Below are 12,602 nucleotides of genomic sequence, written 5' to 3' on the forward strand. Positions count from 1 at the left end.
ATAATAGTCTGTCTCTCTGTTTTTACCACCATGTGCCTTAATTTTGCACACTAATCTCTTGTGTGGGACCTTGTCAAAAGCCTTTGAAAGTCCAAATACACCACATCCAATGGTTCTCCCTTATCCACTCTACTAGTTACATCCTCAAAAGATTCTAGAAGATTTGTCAAGCATGATTTCCCTTTCATAAATCCATGCCGACTTGGACCGATCCTGTCACTGCTTTCCAAATGCACTGCTATTACATCTTTAATAATTGATTCCAGCATTTTCCCCACCACCGATGTCAGGCTAACCAGTCTATAAATTCCCTGTTTTCTCTCTCCCTCCTTTTTAAAAAAGTGTTAAAAAAAAACAAGTCTGAAGGCTCTGAGTCTCAATGCAAGAAGCATTCGTAATAAGGTGGATGAATTAACTACGCAGATAGCTGTTGATGGATATGATGTAATTGGGATTACTGAGACATGGCTCCAGGGTAACCAAGGTTGGGAATTCAACATCCAGGGGTATTCAATATACAGGAAGGATAGGCAGGAAGGAAAAGGAGATGGGGTAGTGTTACTGATTAAAGAGGAGATTAACGCAATAGTAAGGAAGGATGATGTGGAATCTATATGGGTAGGGCTGTGAAACACCAAAGGGCAGAAAACGTTAGTGGGAGTTGTGTACAGACCACCAAACAGTAGTAGTGAGGTTGGGGATGGCATCAAACAGGAAATTGGGGATGCGTGCAATAAAGGTACAGCAGTTATCATGGGTGACTTTAATTTACATATAGATTGGGCTCACCAAACTGGTAGCAATACTGTGGAGGAGGATTTCCTGGAGTTTATAAGGGATGGTTTTCTAGTCCAATATATCGAGGAACCAACTAGAGAGCAGGCCATTCTAGACTGGGTCTTGTATAATGAGAGAGGATTAATTAGCAATCTAGTCATGCGAGGCCCCTCGGGGAAGAGTGACCATAATATGGTAGAATTCTTCATTGAGATCGAGAGTGACGCAATTAATTCAGAGACTAGGGTGCTGAACGTAAAGAAAGGTAACTTCGATGGTATGAGACGTGAATTGGCTAGGATAGACTGGCGAATGATACTTGAAGGGTTGACGGTAGATAGGCAATGGCAGACATTTAAAGATCACATGGATGAACTACAACAATTGTACATCCCTGTCTGGCGTAAAAATAAAATGGGGAAGGTGGCTCAACCGTGGCTAACAAGGGAAATTAGGGATAGTGTTAAATCCAAGGAAGACGCATATAAATTGGCCAGAAACAGCAGCAAACCTGAGGACTGGGAGAAATTTAGAATTCAGCAGAGGAGGACTAAGGGTTTAATTAGGAGGGGGGGAAATAAGAGTATGAGAGTAAGCTTGCAGGGAATATAAAAACTGACTGCAAAAGCTTCTATAGATATGTGAAGAGAAAAAGATTAGTGAAGAGTAATGTAGGTCCCTTGCAGTCAGAATCAGATGAATTCATAATGGGGAACAAGGAAATGGCAGACCAATTGAACAAATACTTTGGTTCTGTCTTCACTAAGGAAGGCACAAATAACCTCCCAAAAACACTAGGGGACCGAGGGTCTATCGAGAAGGAGGAATTGAGGCAACTGAGGGAAATCCTTGTTAGTTAGGAAATGGTGTTAGGGAAATTGATGGGAATGAAGTCCGATAAATCCCCAGGGTCTGATAGTCTGCATCCCAGAGTACTTAAGGAAGTGGCCCTAGAAATAGTAGATGCATTGGTGGTCATTTTCCAACATTCCATTGACTCTGGATCAGTTCCTATGGATTGGACAAGTCATCTGGACCTAATGGCCTGCATCCTAGGGTGTTAAAAGAAGTGGCTGTAGAGAAAGTGGATGCATTGGTTGTAATCTACCAAAATTCCCTGGATTCTGGCGAGGTCCCAGTGGATTGGAAAACCTCAAATGCAATGCCCTTATTCAACAAGGGAGGGAGACAGAAAGCAGTTAGCCTAACATTAGGAAAATGCTGGAGTCCATTATTAAGGAAATAGTAACAGGACATTTAGAAAATCATAATACAGTCAAGCAAAGGGAAATATTGTTTAACAAATTTTCTGGACTTCGTAGAGGATGTAACGAGCAGGGTGGATGTAGAGGAACCAGTGGATATCGTGTATTTGGATTTCCAGAAGGCATTGATAAGATGCCAAGTAAAAGGTTACTGCACAATATAAGAGCTCACAGGGTTGGGGGTAATATATTAGCATGGATATAGGATTGGCAAACTAACAGAAAACAGAGAGTCGGGATAAATGGGTCATTTTCAGGTTGACAAACTGTAACTAACGGGGTGCCACAGGGATCAGTGCTCGGGCCTCAACTATTTACAATCTATATCAATGACTTTGATGAAGGGACGGAGTGCACTGCTCAGAGTTTGTTGATGATACAAAGATAGGTGGAAAAGCAAGTTGTGAGGAGGACACAAAGAATCTGCAAAGGGATATCAATAGGTTAAGCAAGGTGGCAAAAATTTGGCAGATGGCGTATAATGTAGGAAAATGTGAGGTTATCCACTTTGGTAGGAAGAATAAAAAAGCAAATTATTATTTAAATGGAGACTACAAAATGCTGCGGTACAGAGGAACCTGGGGGTCCTTATGCATGAAACACAAAAAGTTAGTATGCAGGTAATTAGGAAGGCAAATGGAATCTTGGCCTTTATTGCAAGGGGGATGGAGTATAAAAGCAGGGAAGTCTCGTTACAACTGCACAGGGTATTGGTGAGGCCACACCTAGAGTACTGCGTACAGTTTTGGTCTCCTTATTTAAGGAGGGATATACTTGCATTGGAGGCAGTTCAGAGAAGGTTCACTGGGTTGATTCCTGAGATGAAGGGGTTGTCTTATGAAGAAAGGTTGAGCATGTTGAGCCTATACTCATTGGAGTTAAGAAGAATGAGAGGTGATCTAATTGAAACGTGTAAGATTCTGAGGGGGCTTGACAGGGTAGATGCAGAGAGGATGTTTCCTCTCTTGGAGGAATCTAGAACTAGGGGACATAGTTTCAGAATAAGGAGTCGCCCATTTAAAACGGAGATGAGGAGGAACAACTTCTCTCAGAGGATCGTGAATCTTTGGAATTCTCAACCCCAGATAGCTGTGGCGGCTGAGTCATTCAATATATTTAAAAGGGGAGATAGACAGATTTTTGAATGATAAGGGAGTCAAGAGTTATGGGGAGCAGGCAGGAAAGTGGAGTTGAGGTCAAGATCAGATCAGCCATGATTTTATTGAATAGCAGAGCAGGCTCAAAGGGCCAAATGGCCTACTCCTGCTCCTATTTTTTATGTTAATCTGTGAACCTTGACTTGAACATTCCAAAATGTTATTGATTTTGAGGAATAGAAAAAATATCTAAGCATTGATAAATGCATCATCTAACATCTCCAACTGAGCTAACCTGCTTTAACTACGTCTAGTATGTGTGTCAGCCATTGCTCAGTTGGTAGCACCCTTGCCTCTGAATCACAAGGTTGTGAGTTGAAGCCCACTCCAGAGACATGAGCACAAAAATCTCGGCTGATGCTTTAGTGCAATGCTGAGGGACTGCTGCACTGTCGGAGATGCTGTCCTTTGGATAAGATATTAAACCGAGGCCCCGTCTGCTCCCTCAGGTGGACGTAAAAGATCCCATAGCACTATTTCAAGCAGAACAGGGGAGTTATCCCCGATGTCCTGGCCAATATTTTCCCTTATCAGTAAAATAGATTATCTGGTCATTATCACATTGCAAATTGGCTGCTGGGTTTCCTACATTATGACAGTGACTGCACTTCAAAAATAATTTAATTGGTTGTAAAGCGCTTTGGGGCATCTGGTGGTCGTGACAGGTGCTAAATAAATTCAAGTCTTTCTTTTTATTTTCTGTATGTCTTTTATTTCTCTGCTTTCTCCCATTGTGCCTCCTTTTGTCTGCTGTCAGTTCCCCACCTCTTCTTCCCCACCCAACTTTACAGTTCATTTCTTGTGTACATGGTCTCTCTCTCTCTCTTCTTTCCCTCACTCTATCGCTCCCTATAAGCTATCCATCTGCCATATCTCCCAGTTCTGAACAAGTGCTCTCCCTGGCCCATCACCATTTTTCCTTTCTTAATAGACAACAACAACTTGCATTTATATCGCGCCTTTAAGAACAAAAGAGTTAGGAGCAGGAACAGGCCATACGGCCCCTCGAGTCTGCTCCACTATTCAATAAGATCATGGCTGATTATTGGCCTCAACTCCACTTTCCCGCCCGGTCTTCATATCCCTTGATTCCCCTAACTCCAAAAATGTATCTATCTCAGCCTTGAAATAACACACTAAAATGACCGCTGGTGCTTCACAGGAGCACTATCAGATAGAATTTGACACCGAGCTATACAAGGAGGTATGAGGAAAGGTTTGGTCAAAGAGGCACATTTTAAAGAGGGTCTTAAAGGAGGAGGGAGAGGTTTAGGGAGGGAATTCTGGAGCTTAGGGTCGAGGCAGCTGAAGGCGTGGCCACCAATGGTGGTGTGATTAAAAGAGGCCAGAATTGGGGTCGCAGAGAGATCCTGGAGGGTTGTAGGGCTGGAGGAGGTTGCAGAAATAGGGAGGGGTGAGGCCACGGAGGGATTTGAAAACAAGGATGAGAATTTTAAAATTGAGTCTTCATGCCCAGTCACCATTTCTCCTTCCTTTACAGACGCTCCCTGACCACTCACCATTTCTGCTACATTTTTTTAAAGATTTAAAGATTTTTAAAAATCTTTGAAGGTGGCAAGACAGGTTAACAAAACAGCTAATAAAGTGGAAAGGATCCTGGGCTTTATAAATAGAGGCACAAAGTACTAAAGCCGGGAAGTTAAGCTAAACCGATATAAAACACTAGCTCGACCCCAGCTGGAGGATTGTGTCCAATTCTGGGCACCACAGTTTAGGAAGGATACAAAGGCTTTGGAGAGGGTGCAGAAGAGATTTACTAGAATAATGCCAGGGATGAGGGACTTCAGTTACGTGGGTAGACTGGAGAAGCTGGGATTGTTCTCCTTGGAGCAGAGAATGCTAAGAGGAGATTTGATAGAGGTGTTTACAATCATGAAGAGTTTAGATGGAATAAATAGAGAGAAACGGTTTCCAATGGCTGATAACCAGAGGGCACAGCTTTGGTGATTGGCAAAAACAGAGGTCACATGAGGAGAATCATTTTCACACAAGCAGTGGTTAGGATTTGGAACGCACTGCCTGACAGGGCGGTGGAGACAGATTCAGTAGTAGCCTTCAAAAGTGAATTGGATAAACACTTGAAGCAGAATGATATTTGCAGGGATTTGGGGAAAGAGCGGGGGAGCGGGATAACTGGATTGCTCCCCGAAAGAGCTGCGCAGACTCGATGAGCCGAATGGCCCCCTTCTGTGCTGTAATAGTCTGGGATTCTAGAATTCTTTACAGACGCTCCCTGCTCAGTCACCATTGCACCTTCATTTACAGACGCTCCCTGGTCCATTACTATTTCTCTTTTATTTACAGACGCTCCCTGAGAGTTTGAAGCAGACACTGCACATGCACTGACCGCTCCTTCGGGCTGGAGCAAACCAGGGACCCGGCAGGCAGAGAGAGAATGTTCCCCGGTTTATATCCAGGCCTGGGTCCCCCGGTGTGGGAAGAATGTTCTCCGGTTTATATCCTGGCCCGGGGCTCCCTCTCCCCCTCGCTCTCGCTCTCCCCCCTGCCCCCTCTCTCCTCTCCCCTCCCCTCTCTCTCCTCTCCCCCACCGCCCTCCCTGCCCCCCCTTCTCCCCCCACCCCCTCCCATCTCCCCCAACCTCACCCCCCTCCTCTCTCTCCTCCCATCTCCCCCAACCTCACCCCCCTCCTCCCTCTCCTCCCCCCACCTCACCCCTCTTCCCCCACACCCCTCCTCCCCCCACACCCTCCTCCCTCTCCACCCCTCCTCCCTCTCCACCCCACCACCTTCCTCCCCCCCGTTCCGCCATCCTCCTCCCCGTTCCCCCTCCCCCCATTCCCCCTTCCTCCTCCCCCCATTCCCCCTTCCTCCTCCTCCCTTCTTCCTGCCCCCTCTTCCAGCCTCCCCCCTCTTCCTCCCCTCCCCCCTCTTCCTCCCCTCTCCTCTCTTCCTCCCCCCTCCCCTCTTCTCCTCTTCGCCCTCCCCTCCCCTCTTCTCTTCCCACTCTTCTCGCTCCCCCCCTTTTCCCCCTCCCCCTCTCCCCCCCTTCCCCCTCCTCTCCCCCCCCTTCTTCCCCCCTTCCCTCCACTCCCCTCTTCCCCCCTCCACTCCCCTCCCCTCTTCCCCCCTCCCCTCTTCCACCCTCCCCTCCCCCCCTCCCCCCAACCCTCCCCTCTTCCTCCCCTCTTCCCCTCCCCTCTTCCCCCGTCCCCTCCCCTCCCCTCTTCCCCCCGCTCCTCCCCCCCGTCTTACCCCCTCTCCTCCCCCCATCTTCCCCCCACCTCCCTCCCCTCTCCTCTTCCCTCCTCTCCTCCCCACCTCCCTCCCCTCCCCTCTTTCCCCCCCGTCTTCCCCCCCCTCCCCTCCTCCCCCCTTCCCCTCTTCCCCCCTTCCCCTCCCCTCTCCTCTTCCCCCTTCCCCTCCCCTCTCCTCTTCCCCGCCTCTTCCCCCCCTCTTCCTCCCCCTTCCCCCTCTCCCCCCCTCTTCCCCCCCTCCCCCCTCTTCCCCCTCTCCCCTCCCCGCCTCCCCGCCTCTCATCCTCCCCCCTCTTCCCGCCTCTCCTCCCCCCCTCTCATCTTTCCCCCCTTCCCTCTCCTCTCTCTTCTTCCCCCCCCCCTTCACTCTCCTCTCTCTTCTTCCCCCCTCTCTCTTCTTCCCCCCCTCCTTCCCTCCCCTCCTTCCCTCCCCCCTCTCTTCTTTCCACCCCCTCTCCTCTTCCCTCCCCCCCTCTCCTCTTCCCTCCCCCTCCCCTCCCCCCACTCTCCTCCCCTCCCCTCCCATCTTCCCCTCTCTCCCCCTCCCCTCTTCCCCCCCTCCCCTCCCCTCTTTCCCCCCCTCCCCTCCCCTCTTTCCCCCCCCTCCCCTCCCCTCTTCCCCCCCCCCTCTTTCCCCCCCCTCGCCGCCCCTCCCCTCTTTCCCCCCCTCCCCTCCCCTCCTCCCCTCCCCTCCTTCCCCCCTCCCCTCCCCTCCCTCCCCTCCCCTCTTTCCCCCTCCCCTCCCTCCCCCCCTCCCCTCTTCCCCCCCCTCCCCTCCCCTCTTCTCCCCTCTTTCCCCCCCTCCTCTCTTTCCCCCTCCCCTCTTCTCCCCTCTTCCCCCCCCCTCCCCTCTTCCCCCCCTCCCCTCTTCTCCCCCTTCCCCCCCTCCCCTCTTCTCCCCCCTTCCCCTCCTCCCCTCTTCTCCCCCCCTTCCCCCCCTCCCCTCTTCTCCCCCCTTCCCCCCTCCCCTCTTCTCCCCCTTCCCCCCTCCCCTCTTCCCCTCTTCTCCCCCCTTCCCCCCCTCCCCTCTTCTCCCCCTTCCCCCCCTCCCCTCTTCTCCCCCCTCCCCTCTTCTCCCCTCTTCCTCCCCCTCCCCTCTTCCCATCCTCCTCCCCTTCTTCCCCTCCCCTTCTTCCCCTCCCCTTCTTCCCTTCTTCGCCTCCCCTCTTCCCTTCTTCTCTTCCCCTCTCTTTCCCCCTCCCCTCTTCTCCCCCCCTCATGTGGGGAGGATGTTCCCCAGTTCATATCTGCGACCTGGGCTGCACTCAGTGTTGTTGCCCCCAGAGATTTTTGGACTCTAGGAGAATCAAGGGATATGGCGATTGGTCGGGCAAGTGGAGTTGAGGTCGATGATCTTATTGAATGGCAGAGCAGGCTCGAGGGGCAGTTGGCCTACTCCTGCTCCTATTTCTTATGTTCTAATGTTGACATTCAAAGGGTTCTAGATTTATGAGTCCCACTTTTTATCTTAAGGGAATGTACTTGCTCTGAACCCTCACTATCTCCCTCCTTGAGTGCCTCCCACTGCTCTGACACTGATTCAAGTCGCTGTTTGCAGTCCACTTTGGCTAAATCACATCTCCGCTTAGTAAAATGAGCTTTTCCCCAATTGAGAACTTTTATTCATTGTCTATCTTTGTCCTTTTCCATAACTACCCTAAATCTAACTGAATTATGATCACCAGCACCAAATTTCTCTCCCACTGATACCCCTTCCACCTGCCCAGCTTCATTTCCTAAAACTAAGTCCAGAAACGACCCCTCTCTTGTTGGTCTTTCTTCGTACTGGCTAAAAAAGTTCTCCTGAATGCATTTTAAGAATTCTGCTCCCACTATACCTTTCACACTAATTCTATCCCAGTTAATATTAGGGTAGTTGAAATCCTCTAGCATTACTGGCCTATTGTTTTTGCACATATCAGAAATGTGCCTACATATTTGCTCTTCTATCTCCCTCTGACTGTTTGGGGGTCTATAGTACATCCCCAGCAGTGTGATTGCCCCTTTTTTGTTCTCCAGTTCATCCCATTAAGGCCTCATTTGATGATCCTTCGAATATATCATCCCTCCTCACAGCTGCAATTGTTTCTTTAATTAATATTGCAACACCCACCCCTCCTTTTTTATCCCCCTCTCTATCTCGTTTTAAAACCCTGTAACCAGGAATGTTGAGCTGCCATTCCTGCCCTTCTTTTGGCCATGTCTCAAAAATAGCTACAATATCATACCTCCACGCCCTCAGCTCATCTGCCTCATTCCCTAGACTCCTTGCACTGGCATTGAAGTATTTCGAGAATGATTCCTGGGATGAGAGGGCTGTCTTTTGATGAGAGTTTGTGTGGAATGGGCCTATTCTCTCTGGAGTTTAGACGAATGAGAGGTGATCTCATTGAAACACACTGGCACTGGCATTTAGCGCTGCCAAACTCCCTTGTTGTCTATTTTCTAGCCTTTGTTTCCGCTGCCTAGCAAAAACACTAGCAAAACCCCCAGTGAGGATATTGGTCCCACTCCTGTTGAGGTGCAACCTGACCGGCTTGTACTGGTCCCACCTCCCCCAGAAACAGTCCCAATGCCTCAGGAATCTAAAGCCAACCCTCCTGCACCATCTCTCCAGCCACACATTCACCTGCTCTATCCTCTTATTTCTGTACTCACCAGCACATGGCACTGAGTGTAATCTGGAGATTACTACCTTTGAGGTCCTGCTTTTTAATCTCTTTCCTAGCTCCCTAAAATCTGGCTGCAGAACCTCATCCCTCTTTCTATCTATGTCATTGGTACCGATATGGAGCATGACCTCTGGATGTTCATCGTCCCCCCTTCAAGAATGTCCTGCAGCCGCTCAGTGACATACTTGACCCTGGCACCAGGGAGGCAACATACCACCCTGGAGTCACGTCTGTGGCTGCAGAAGTGCCTGTCTTTTCCTCTAACTATTGAATCCCCTACCACTGTGGCTCTTCCACTCTTCTTCCAACACCCCTGCAGCTGAGCCACCCGTAGTGTCATGGACATGGCTCTGGCTGCACTCCCCAGAGGACAGTATCCAGAACTGAAAACCGGTTAGCGAGCGAGATGCACTCAGGGTACTCTTGTCCTACTCTTGCCTCATAATGCTGCAAATATTTATCTCTTTTGAAAGTTACTGGTGAATCTGCTTCCACCACACTGTCAGGCAGTGCGTTCCAGGTCATAACATCTCGCTGCTTAATTTTTTTCCCTCATGTCGCACCTGGTTCATTTGCCAATCACCTTAAATCTGCCCCTCTGGTTACTGACCCTTCTGACACTGAAAATTGTTTCTCCTTATTAAGAGGGTTGGCGGGCTGGAGGAGGTTCCAGAGATAGGGAGGGGCGAGGCCTTGGAGGGATTTGAACAAGAGGAGGAGTATTTTAAAGGCTGAAGCCACCAGCCGTCTCCCCCAGTGTTGAATGTGACTCACTAACAGGAAGGATTTTTGTTTAACTACTAAAGATGCATAATGAAGGGAAATCAATCTCTGTCCCTTTAACTAACAGCGACATGAGGGAAATGAATGACCTTTAAACACCTGGTCCACTTGTCATTGATGTGTCTGAAACTCATAATAGGAACTCCAGGAAAACAAAATACTGAAAAATGTTAAACTGTTTGGTTGACAAAAGAAATCTCGATTTAACTTTTACATAGAAACATAGAAAATAGGTGCAGGAGTAGGCCATTCGGCCCTTCGAGCCTGCACTGCCATTCAATGAGTTCATGGCTGAACATGCAACTTCAGTACCCCATTCCTGCTTTCTCGCCATACCCCTTGATCCCCCGAGTAGTAAGAACTACATCTAACTCCTTTTTGAATATATTTAGTGAATATTTAAAAGATAAATTATTTAACAGGGGTTCACACTGACTCACCTGACAGGTCAATTCAGGATCCACCCCTCAAGCACCGCGATTGGTTGCAGAACACGCTGCTCCCTGGGCCCTCCGGCCTTTGAGCTCTCTTCCTGTTGGTTCCCAGGGCAATCAATCACCCCTCGCCAACATTACGCTGCCAGATGAAGTTGAGGGACTCAGAGGAAGAAATAAAATGAGGCCGTGAATCTGAGTTAAGAAATAAAATTAGAGAAGCATGATTAAATTTATAAACAAAACTATTTAAAGTCAAATCAAATGAATTGTTGCAATTAATGTATTCCATTTGGGCCAAGTGGGAAACAAGTGATGTCTGGGCTGTGCCGAGTGTCTGTGCCCGGTTACACAGCGTGTCCCTGTCTCTCCACTCCAAATACACATGTTTCAGCTCACATCCAACTGACTGGATAAACTTCGCCCATTTAAACCCCATCACAGAAATATCAGCATTTGATGTTTAGTTATACTAAACCGTTATAAAACACTGGTTAGGCCTCAGCTGGCACATTGTGTTCAGTTCTGGGCACCACACTTTCAGAAGGATGTCTACACCTTAGAGAGAGTGCAGAAGAGATTTACTAGAATGGTACCAAGTATGAGGGACTTCAGTTATGTGGAGATACCGGAGAAGCTGCGGTTATTGTCCTTGGAGCAGAAAAGGTTAAGAGGAGATTTGATCGAGTGTTCACAATCATGAACGGTTTTAATAGACTAAATAAGGAGAAACACTTTCCAGTGGCAGAAGGTTTGGTAACCTAAGGACACAGAGTTCAAGTGATTGGCAAAAGAAGCAGAGGCGACATGAGGAAACATTGTTATGCAGCGAGTTGTTGCAATTTGGAATGCACTGCCTGAAAGGGTGGTGGAAGCAGATTCAATAGTATCTTTCAAAAGTGAATTGGATAAATACTGAAGGGACAATATTTGCAGAGCTATGGGAAAAGAGCAGGGGAGTGCCCATGTCCTAACTCGCACCAAGTATCGCTCACCCATCACCCCGTGCTCACTGCCCCGTGTCCTAACTCGCAGCAAGTCTCGCTCACCCATCACCCCGTGCTCACTGCCCGTGTCCTAACTCGCAGCAAGTCTCGCTCACCCATCACCCCGTGCTCACTGCCTGTGTCCCACTCGCACCAAGTCTCGCTCACCCATCACCCCCTGTGCTCACTGCCCCGTGTCCTAACTCGCATCAAGTCTCGCTCACCCATCACCCCCTGTGCTCACTGCCCGTGTCCCAACTCGCACCAAATCTCGCTCACCCATCACCCCGTGTGCTCACTGCCCGTGTCCTAACTCACACCAAGTCACGCTCACCCATCACCCCCTGTGTTCGCTACCCATGTCCTAACTCGCACCAAGTCCTGCTCACCCATCACCCTGTGTGCTCACTGCCCCGTATCCTAACTCACACCAAGTTCCGCTCACCCATCACCCCCTGTGCTCACTGCCCCGTGTCCTAACTCACACCAAGTCTCGCTCACCCATCAACCCCTGTGTTTGCTACCCGTGTCCTAACTCACACCAAGTCTCGCTCACCTATCACCCCTGTGCTCACTGCCCCGTGTCCTAACTCACACCAAGTCTCGCTCACCCATCACCCCCTGTGCTCGCTGCCCATGTTACAACTCGCACCAAGTACACTCATCCATCACCCTCTGTGCTCACTGCTCGTATCCTAACTCGCACCAAGTCTTGTTCACCCATCACCCCCTGTGCTCACTGCCCATGTCCTAACTCGCACAAGTCTCGCTGACCTACATTGGCTCCCGATTAAGCAACGCTTCGATTTCAAAATTCTCATCCATGTTTACAAATCCCTCCATGGCCTCGCCCCTCCCTATCTCTGTAATCTCCTTCAGCCCCACAACCCCTAAAGATGTCTGCGCTCCTCCAATTCTGCCCCCTTGAGCATCCCTGATTCTAATCACTCAACCATTGTGGCCGCGCCTTCTGTTGCCGAGGCCCCAAGCTCTGGAACTCCTGGCCTAAACCTCTGTGCCTCTTGCCTCTCTTTCCTCCTTTAAGATGCTACTTAAAACCTACCTCTTTGACAAAGCTTTTGATCACCTGCCCTAACTTCTCCATTTGTGGCTCAGTGTCACATTTTTTATCCCATAATATAACACTCCTGTGAAGCACCACAGGACGCTTTACTACATTAAAGTTGCTATATAAATACAAGACAAAAGCAAAATACTGCTGGAATCTGAAATAAAAACAGAGAATGCTGGAAATCTCAGTGGGTCAGGCAGCATCTGGGGAGAGAAAAGCA

The 12,602-nt window shown here is 49.1% G+C and overlaps 2 long non-coding RNA genes across 2 annotated transcripts in view; both read right to left on the bottom strand.

The window, feature by feature from the left end:
* Positions 1 to 12,602, bottom strand: part of LOC139273850 (uncharacterized) — a 697,517-nt gene that overhangs the window by 399,208 nt on the left and 285,707 nt on the right. The gene's annotated exons all lie outside the window — the stretch shown is intronic.
* The window catches only part of LOC139273849 (uncharacterized), a 41,309-nt gene that overhangs the window by 9,501 nt on the left and 19,206 nt on the right, over positions 1 to 12,602 (bottom strand). Inside the window, exon 2 of the long non-coding RNA XR_011595405.1 lies at positions 10,331 to 10,519. This is a non-coding gene — a long non-coding RNA (uncharacterized lncRNA). The remainder of the gene's footprint in view (positions 1 to 10,330; positions 10,520 to 12,602) is intronic.

This window comes from Pristiophorus japonicus, chromosome 9 (genome assembly GCF_044704955.1).
Source record: "Pristiophorus japonicus isolate sPriJap1 chromosome 9, sPriJap1.hap1, whole genome shotgun sequence".
In the NCBI taxonomy this organism is placed as follows: domain Eukaryota; kingdom Metazoa; phylum Chordata; class Chondrichthyes; family Pristiophoridae; genus Pristiophorus; species Pristiophorus japonicus.